The sequence below is a fragment of the Coptis chinensis genome, chromosome 7 (assembly GCF_015680905.1).
Source record: "Coptis chinensis isolate HL-2020 chromosome 7, ASM1568090v1, whole genome shotgun sequence".
In the NCBI taxonomy this organism is placed as follows: Eukaryota; Viridiplantae; Streptophyta; class Magnoliopsida; order Ranunculales; family Ranunculaceae; genus Coptis; species Coptis chinensis.
In genome coordinates, this window is record NC_141462.1 from 11,110,463 (window position 1) to 11,120,606 (window position 10,144).

Sequence of the window (10,144 nt, forward strand, 5' to 3'; positions counted from 1 at the left end):
CTACCATGTGCCTAGCACCTCTGAGCACAACTTGAGGAGTCTCGAACATCGCATAGGTAAAATTTTGAGCTAAATCTTTAGGAGATTCCTTCTTCTCTGCGTCATTCAATGGGACTATGTTCTACAATCAAGTGAAGATGAAGCTTAGAACAACAACATTTTAAAGATAAATAAAAAATGCGAATAGAGAAATAGAATTACCATCGTCTCTAGATTAATTAGTAGCCCAAGTTGTTCAGAGCTATGACCAATCTTTCTAGAAACCTCCCAAAGCCCAGTCTTACTACATATACTATAATGGGATTTTCTCTTAGGCCTCTTAAACTGTCCTTCATCCACACCAACTTCCCCTGGAGGAAAATGCAAATTAAACTTTGAGTCGACATCATCAACCTCTCTTTCTGTTTCTGCGGTCTTAAGCGAATCGATGATTGATTCGAAAAGCTTCTGGTTTAAATTGAGTCTGGTTAGATCATAAACCCGTCTTGACTCTTCCTCGTAACGTTTCTTATAGTATGACTAAAGAGCGCTCTTCCGCTTCTGAAGCAGCAGCCACTTTTTGTCCAAATCCTTGATGGCCCAAAGTACCTACAAAGACGTACCATCAACTGCTCAACATTTAGTTTCATCGCAGATGCAAGTGATGATGAGTGAGTATCCTTCATCTTTTCTATGAAAAACAAATTACCTTATGCCACTTCAGTTTACGTGTATCCTTATTCCTATCCTCTGTTACAGTCATTTCCTCGGAAAAATCTTTCAATAATGTGGGGCAACTTTCCTTACGGTACATAGCAATGAAGGGAATCTGAAAAAGGAAAAGAAACAATTAATGAGCATATAATAATGTATGCCAACACTAAGAACAAAATAAAATAAGATGTACTTGCATCATATTTCTCCACATGCACCAACTCCAAGAACCTCGGAATGTCTTCCTTAATATCGGAAGACAATCTGGTTGGTATCTCCTCATCAGAAAATGTTTTAACAAATAAAGACTTATAATTGGTCATAAGCTGGTTATGGATAAGGACCAGTGCTTTCCTCTAATATCTACATATAATAACCAATAGAGAGGTATGGTTCAAATAATCGAAGGCTCGTAATATAAAAAAAGAAAAGAAAATTGTTTAGCATGGAATGTGCAAATATACCTGCATCCTCTCAGGGTATGTGGTTGTCCCTCTCAGTCATAAAACAGTTTTACAGATGAAGCAACACCTAAATTCAATCCAATCTCCTAAGCAACAGAACCCCAGAACCCGTTCTTCGATACAAAATTCAGCCCGCTTCTCTCTCTAACAACCCAAAACAGTTTAAACAAATCTACACATTTACATTGTGCCCATATGCTGCAACAAATTCATTTACTCATACATGGACAAAGGTGCTAGAACTGTTGTTGCTGATGATAGCGTTGATTGGTTAGACCTTCCCGATCATATCCTATCAATAATTGCTGAAAAATTAACCCCAAAGAAAGATTCATACATTTCGGTGCATTTTGTCGCCCATTACAAACTGTATACACTGACGTGCTCCACTGTCGTCCCCCAAGAGTTCCTCTACTCATGCTTGGCAGTTGCCACTGAGTTCAATTTGAATGCATAACCACATTTTATATTTATAGGAAAAAAAGAATCTACATTTTAATATTAATGGTGACGAAATTTGTCTTTGCCATAGCTCTTATGACCTATCAAACAGAGCCTTTGTTTTTCTCGAATGAATTTAATCTTTGAATCTTTGAATCCATTTGTTAAATGCGATTTGAATTCTAAAAACATGTTTGTTTTTGTCCCTCAAAGCTGAATATAAATCATTCGACAATTTTACTCATGTTATCTATTTTAAACACTAACTTGATTTCTTGTTAAACAAAATATATATTATATTTGGGATGGATTATCAAAAAAATAAATGATAAATAAATTTAACATCAATCCTAAGAGCTTTGGTCTTCCAGTGATGCCAAAGACCACTTTCGGGTTATTTCCTCACCCATCCCACCTTGCAACTTCGACATTCCATCCCAAGCCATTTTATGCTTATATCTGTCCACATCACCCAAGGTCATTCCATTCTCCGATTAACCGGACCAGGTTTGCAAAGTAATGCTTGGTCACCCTCGCCAAATCAGTTAGCTTTGTACGGAACTCTTGGTAATCTTCTGGTTCCTTAGCATCAAGGAACCTTTTTAATCCATTCTCTGCACATTCATGAAGATGTTCTAAGCAAAACTCAGCCTCACCTTGAAGGTACTCAAAGAACTGCCTCTTTGCAGGTTCATCTTCAGGTAGGTAGTATCCATAGGCATAGGTCCACTTGAGCACGCGCCTGCATTCAATTATTTGTGCCCAGGCTTATGTTATGAACTTGACCTGTCCTTCTGATTCATGTTGTCCATCACGTATGTTGTTAATGAGCATAGTTTCTGCTTGATGTAAATCTGCAATTGCTTTTGTCCTTGATTTATTGTTGGCTTCCCATCTTTCATAATAGTGAGTATATTTCTCTATAATACTTTTAGCCATCTCCTTTTTTTTCTCTTCTTCGTTGTACTCCCCCTCTTGCTTTGCTTTCTCATAACGATTACATGCATAGTTTACCACCTGTTTTCGCACCATGAGATTCCCACGAACCAAGACACAACCATCAAAACTCATTTTTGCAGGGAGGTGTGCAGGTCATATGCATGCAACCATCATTTTTCTGAATAGCCCATCTGCATTTTGGACAGGGCTTTGAATTAGCTAAGATCCAGGTAACGTTCTCAGATTCCGCTTTGTTTTCAAAATCCACTTAGCCACGATATCACATTCCACCGGGACGATGCATTTCCTCTCAAGACAATTCCAGCAAAAGTTGTATTTGCAATTGCAGGAAACATCATAACTCCCACCCACAAACTCCACCGCATTGTCACAATCCGAGCTAGGCACCACTTAATTCTTTTTAACTTCAACATATGATCGAAGCAGAAATGCAAGTACTTCCTCTACTCTTCATCGAAAACTAATTTATTCACCAACTCCTCACCCACAAAGAGAAAGAACACACTTAATCTCGGGGCATCTCATTGTTAAACATCTAGGGGCATCATTAATTGAAGTAGTAATGTATCCCTTCCAACACAACTTACAAAACAAATGACCACACACAACACTAACCATATCTCCACAAAGAAAGTCATCAAAACAAATTCTACAATTAACTTTCTTATCTGCGGTAAATAATAAACAACCGTTTTTCCATTAACCCGACCTTCTTGCGCACCTTCTCTTCATCCGCCAAACCCGGTCATTGTTTACACTATCAACATCCCAATTGTACTGGCACAACAATATAGTAGCTGATGTTTTTGTTATATTAAGAACAGACAATAATTCTGTAACATCTTGTTCTTGGAGTTCTCTAATATCAGCTTCACATAAAGCTGTGTGGTTCTGCCCACAATCTTCGTTGTTACCATAGTCGTCCAAAAAATGCCTACTTGATTGAACTTCCTAGAATGATGATTCTGTCATTGTGATTGGGGGTCTCCTTTTTCTGTTCAGAAGAAGGAAAGTTTTGATTGAATCGATTTCAAAACCCCAAAAAAAAAAAAAAAACAAAAAAAAAAAAAAAAAAAAAAAAAACAAAAAAACAAACAAACTTACAAATCATTGGACTAGCAAATTGTGAAAATAAATTTTGTTGATTATATTGCTTCCTTTTTCGTCCGTCAATGAGAGCTCTTCAATGTTGTTTTTTAGAGGGTAATGAGAGATGAGAGAGGGGTTTTTTTTTTTTTTTTTTTTTTTAACTCGGCAAGGAAGATTGAGCCAATAGTCAAAAAGGTATTTAGGGGAAAGATTTTGGTTCATTTTCGAATACAGGTGAATTGGAAGAAGAGAGAGGGTTTGAAGAGATGAATATTTTTTTTGGAGAGTTGGGAGTGTTTTGTAGAATTGAAAATAGAGTATAGAAAGAGGTTTTTATCTATTTTGGGTTACGAACAATTGAAATCGGCAAAAAAAGGGCGTATAATTCTTTTTTTTATAAAAATCTGATGTGTCAGTCTCAAAGAAAAAAGAGGGGCTGACGTAGGTCACTGGGAGCATTCTCAACTACTCAGTATTAATGGTCTTTGATAATTTTTCGATTATGGTAATCCTAAAATCGATAATCAAACTTATCACCATCATACACACTTCAGTGATTTAGGGTCAAGTTTACCCCTAGACTAATCACTGATATGCACATATGACACACATCCAAACACTCAAAAATAAGAGAAACTTACTTGCTTGTCGCGCCAGACCTCCTCAGGTAACCTATGATCTAATGGAACTGATGGCCCACGGTTAATCAAGTAAGCTGCTGTACTAACTGCTTTGGCCCAAAACAGCTTCGGTAACCCTACTTGTATATGCATGCACCGTGCACACTCTGTCAATGACCTGTTCATTCTCTCAGCGACCCCATTTTGTTGAGGTGTCCCTGGCAGTGTCTTCTCCATCCGAATACCATTTTCAGCACATCACTCCTTGAAACCAATATCATTATACTCTCCACCATTATCAGATCTCAAACACTTCAATTTCAACCCTGTCTCATTGTCAACTATAGCTCTCCACTTCTTGAATACATCAAAACCCTCAGATTTCTACTTTAAGAAATAAACCCATACTTTTCTAGTAGAGTCATCAATGAAAGTCACAAAGTATGACTTGCCACCAAGAGAGGAGACAGATGAAGAACCCCAGACATCTATGTGAACCAACTCAAGCTTCTACTGCTTTGGAGTTCTTCCAACTTTCTGAAAGCTAACACGCTTCTGCTTCCCATATATATAGTTCTCACATAAGTCTATCCTAGTAGACTTCAAACCTGGTAGCTTTCCTTGTGAATGAAGGACATGCATTCTTTTTTCACTCATATGGCCAAGTATGCGATGTCATGTGTTTGGATCTTCTTTGTCATCAGCAACATCAACATAACCACAACCACTGGTGGTTAAATAGAGAGTACCATCTTTATTTCCACGTGTAATAAACGATGCACCTTTTGCTACTTTCCTACTTTCACTTATAAAATGGGTAGTGTAACCTTTACTTGCTAGCTGCCCTACTGAGATTAGGTTTCTCCTCAAATCCGGAACATGCCTTACATCTTTTAGCTTCCATACAGACCCATCAATTTTGATCTGTACATTGCCTTTACCAGCAATGTTGCAAGGCTTGTTATCACCCAGATAGACTGTACCAAGATTACCTGGAACATAGCTTTCTATCATATCCTTATTTGAGGTCTCATGGAATGAAGCACCCGAGTCTAGCACCCAAGAGTCATCTCTGCTCTCCATAGAACAAATCAATGCATCATCTAACACTTCAGCCACATTGGCTTCTTAACGTTTCTTCTTTCCATGTTTCTTACCTTTCTTCTTATTGGCCTGGGCAATCGACAATCATAAGAGTAATGTCCTTTCTTGCCACAGTTATAGCAATCTATCTCAGATATATCAACTTGAGATTTTCCTTTGGATTTAGATCTATTCTTATCAAAATCCCTTTATGAACTCCTACCCCTACTTTCAAAACTTAATACAGACTCAGAAGTTGAAGCAACATCCGATTTACTTCGGATATCCTCGGTCAGTATCATATTAACTACATCATCGAACTTCAACTTAGTTTTACCTGTAGAGCCACTGATGGCAGCAAACTGTAGCTTTCCAGCTTACTGGCATCTGACCAAGAATGGCAAAAGCTCTAACTTCATCACTAAAAGATATTTCAACAGACTCTAACTGATCTTTGGTCTCGTTAAACTTATTAAGATGTTCCTTGAACGAATCTCCTTCAAACATCCTTAAAGTAAAAAGCTTTATAATAAGATGTACCTTATTAGCAGCATATGGTTGTTCATACATAGCAGAGAGAGCATTCATGAGATCCACAGTGGTCTTCTCATTCTTGATATTGAGCGCTACTGACTTCCCCAGAGATAACCGAATTGTACCGAGTACCTTTTTGTCAAGCAGGTTCCAAGCATCCACAACCATTGCTTCATATTTGGATCCCATCAATGGAAGATATAGATCTTTTATGATATAAATGATCTTCAATTTGCATCTTCCAAAATCCAAAATTTGTTCCGTCAAACTTTTCGATCTTCAGCTTTCCTTCATCATTCACCATTGCTCACACAGGAACAATCAATACCCAAGATCCACAGTAAAACCTTACACTCAGATACCAGACGAATTTAAGAATCTAGAAAACTTAGAAGAAAGAAACAAAAAAGAGGAACACACAGATATAAGAGGCGTTGTTAGGCAATTGCCTTAATCCACAAGCGCATCACAATTCACTATTATCAAGAAGTAGGTACAAACACTAATATATCTCTCTCAATCAAGCTCACACAAAGCACTCACAAAATAGCTCACCTAATTTGTCATCTATGCTTTCAAGTTTCTCTCTAATGTGTGTTCTTAAAATTCTAAAGATGAGGTTCTATTTATAGACTCCCATCGAATACAAGTCCTAAAGAAAAAGAGAAACTAAAATTGATTGAGATAAGGATCATGTGTAGGAGTTGGTTAATGATAAACAACTCCACTTATAGAGTCCTAGTACATAACCAACTCCATGAACTAATGGTTATCAAAACCAAAACCGATTTGGATAAGGCTTCATCTGCTGGCGGTTGCAATCAGACTCGAATAACATAACAACAGAGGCCTTATCAAGACTCATTGCTCAAGCTGAAGGTTCTAATCTAATTTATGGGATCAAAATAAGAAGGAAGGCTCCTGGTATCAGCCATCTTTTCTATATATGCAGATGATTCAATTATTTTTTGTAAGGCAGATTCTTAGCAATCAGACAATATATATGATGAATCTCCTTAACACTTACTGTGAAGCCTCTGGTCAAGCAGTAAATTTTGATAAATCCAGGGTCTATTTCAGTGGAAATGTGGCTATAAGTACTCAAAAGAGCATTATGAAAAAAATAGAAGATAAGAAAATTTGATGATAAAGAAATCTACTTGGGAGTTCTAATACTCTTAAGCAGGAAGAAAAGTAAAGATTTTGAGTACTTGGTACAAAATGTTCAAAGAAAGATTTATGGTTGGAAAGTTAAAGTTCTATCTATCTTTGGTAGAATTACTCTCATCAAATATGTAGCCCAAGCTATTCCTACATATGCAATGAGTACTTATCTTCTCCCATATATGATTACTGATAAATTGGATCAGCTAAATAGGAATTTCTGGTGGAATGGCTCAGATACTTCGCACTCTTATCACACCATCAGTTAGGACTTTCTTTATAGAAGTAAGTCAAATGGTGGTCTGGGCTTTAGGAAATCAAATTATCTGCCATATGCAAAGAATGGGAACATTTCTGTCAGATTAGCTTTTGTCTTTCTATCCAAGCAAGATAATCTATCTTTCTCCTCTTCTTTCAATCCCCTGATAGTTAAAAAACTGTGGAAACTAAAGATAGATGCTGCTACACAGCTGTTTATCTGGAAACTTTACTCTGGGGGTTTACCTACTGGTGATGTTCTTCACAAATGTAAATTTAAAGGGGATATCACTTGCTCCTTCTGCCAGAAATGTATTGAAACTACATTACATGCTCTTTTTTCCTGTTATTAGGTGAAGCTAATGTGGAATGTCTCTAATTCTATGTTGGATATTAGCTCTCAAGATAATTGGGAAGTTAAGGATTGGCTTAATCTTTTTAACAGTTGGTGTTTTGATAAGGATGAAGACATAAGCAGAAGGGGATATTTCTGTATTAAATTCCTTTATGAACTTTGGTTGACAAGAAACAAGGCTCGAATGGAGCAAAAGCCTATTAACACCAAACTCATTCGGAACTTATCTGAGTTGAAAAGAGATAGGAATCACTTTGTTTTTTTAACTTGTTCTCCTTCTGGGAATATAGCCCATGCATCACAGCCTTTATGTTTTAACTTTAATACCTGGTCTTCTCCTTCTGTTCCATGGGTTAAAGTTAACTTTGATGTTGCTTTTGACAGATCTCATTATAGTGGTGTAGCAGGTGCTATTGCCAGAGATTTAGAAGGGGTGATACTTGGTGCTGCTTTTAGGAGGTTTTTTGCAAATGATCCTGGACAAGCAGAGGCAATTGGAGCTGAGGTAGTGGTTCTTTTGGCTTTAAGGCTTCAGCTTAACTCAGTGATCTTTGAAGGAGATTGTCAGACTTTGATCTCTGCTTTTAAAGCTTGTAATAGTTCTCTCTTAGGATGGAACTCTTTCTCTATCTTTCAGTATGTTTCCTTATTAGTTACAGGAGTTTAGAGTCATGTTTTCAGTTGGGTTAGTCGTGCTGGGAATGGTTTAGCTCATGGGCTTGCGTCTTCGGCTTCAAAGCAAATTCCTAGTAGTCACCCACCATGTAATCTTGAATCTATAAACTCTTTCTTTTGTCTTTAATATAATAGAGGGATGGTATTATCAAAAAAAAAGTTGTTATAAGGGTTATTTAGCTTTTGGCCCCACTCTTAATAGGGTACGATATTCATCGTTTAGCCCCACTTCCATTAGTTAACTAACTCAAATTTAACCCCACCGTATCAGATTTTTAAAATGGCATGTTTACCCTTCACGATACTTGCATGTGATACTCTTAAATACTAGTATCATATTATTTCGACTTGCAATTCAAATAAAATATGTTTTCGTTGAAATAGATTTAACTTACCATGTGGCCAAGATCTAAATCATAAAAATCAACGGTTTGGATGGATTCTCTTACCTATCTCCTCCATTTTTAACACGACCAAATACCACTTTCAAAAAGCCACAACAATAAACACGAGGGCAATGCATTCCAAAATACTGAAATGTAGAAGCATAATGCCCAGCTTCAAAGCACAATTGACAAACCTGCAAAACAAAAAATAAATGAAATCGTGTTAATTTTTTGTTTTTTGTTTTTGGCCCCTCTTTCTAAATATCTTTAAGCTTTTAGCCCCAGGCCACCTCCATTAATGGATAGTAAGATACTAGTTTTTCAAAAAACATACAAACCTTTGGTGCACCAACAATGATGACTTCACTACCTATTCAAAAATTCGAGTAACAGATGAGAGAAAACTGGAAGCTCATCTCAAATACTTATAGAACTAATAGATCCGTTGAGAGCTACAATATTCAAGGCTCCAACAACTAGTTTTCATCACCGTTGGGTCCAAACCGTTGGATTTTGACACGTGTCAATCTATTTTGTTTGAAAATTGGGAGTCACGTGTGAGGGGTATTTAGACCATTATGAAATAGGGTTAATTTGTCTAAACCCCTAACATTTGTCACCAATTTATAATAAACCTGTAAACATCTCGATTTCCCCCCCGCATCGTCTGACTTCCATCCCATTTCCTTTGGTATTTCACCTAATACCAAAATTACCCCTGAACCAAGGGTATAACGGGTATTTAACAATAGCTCTTTTTCAAGTGTAAATAGGAAAAAGACAAAATATAATAACGACTCTTTTTTAGGGGTAATTTTGAAATACTAACGGAAGTAGGATGGAAGTCAGATGGCGCGGGGGGAAATCGTGATGTTTACAAATGTGAGGAGTTTATTATAAACTGGTGACAAATGTGGGGGGTTTAGACAGATTAACCCATAAAAATATGTGGATGAAAACAAACTGTGGCATGGGATTAAAATTGACTCAGTCAACTAACAGAAGTGGAGCTTAAAACGAATAAACAAACAAAGTGGGGCTAATCGCTGAATACCCTAATAAAAGTGGGGCCAAAAGCTAATAAACCCTTGTTATCATTAATTTATCTCAAGTGATCTTCAATTCATAAGTTTGAGTGAGGGGGGATGAAGTTGCATTGTAATGTTAAAATCATTAAATGCTCAAATGGTAACTAACTTTACACAAAATCTAAAGTTGGGATTAAATTTTTATTTAAAAGCAATTTAATTTGAGTGATTAACTTTCAACTTGTTAGAAACTAACGATGCAACAAAATGAAAGTTGGTTTATTGCTCTAAGAGAAACGTAACGTTTATGCCCCAACTTAAGGTATCGTGTAAAGTAGTTCATTATTACTTATGAGTCCTATTATTCATTTGACACCAAGAAATGGGCCTCAGC

At 36.8% G+C, this 10,144-nt stretch overlaps 1 long non-coding RNA gene and 1 pseudogene across 1 annotated transcript; both read right to left on the reverse strand.

Moving 5' to 3' along the window:
• On the reverse strand, positions 1 to 844 carry LOC147485982 (uncharacterized). Its single transcript, XR_015203258.1, has 3 exons — positions 689 to 844; positions 202 to 588; positions 1 to 121 (listed from the first exon to the last, which is right to left on the reverse strand). It is a non-coding gene; the product is annotated as an uncharacterized LOC147485982 (long non-coding RNA).
• Positions 845 to 1,948: 1,104 nt separating this feature from the next.
• Positions 1,949 to 4,504, reverse strand: LOC147485983 (putative E3 ubiquitin-protein ligase ARI8 pseudogene; annotated as a pseudogene).
• Between the last annotated feature and the right edge of the window lie 5,640 nt (positions 4,505 to 10,144).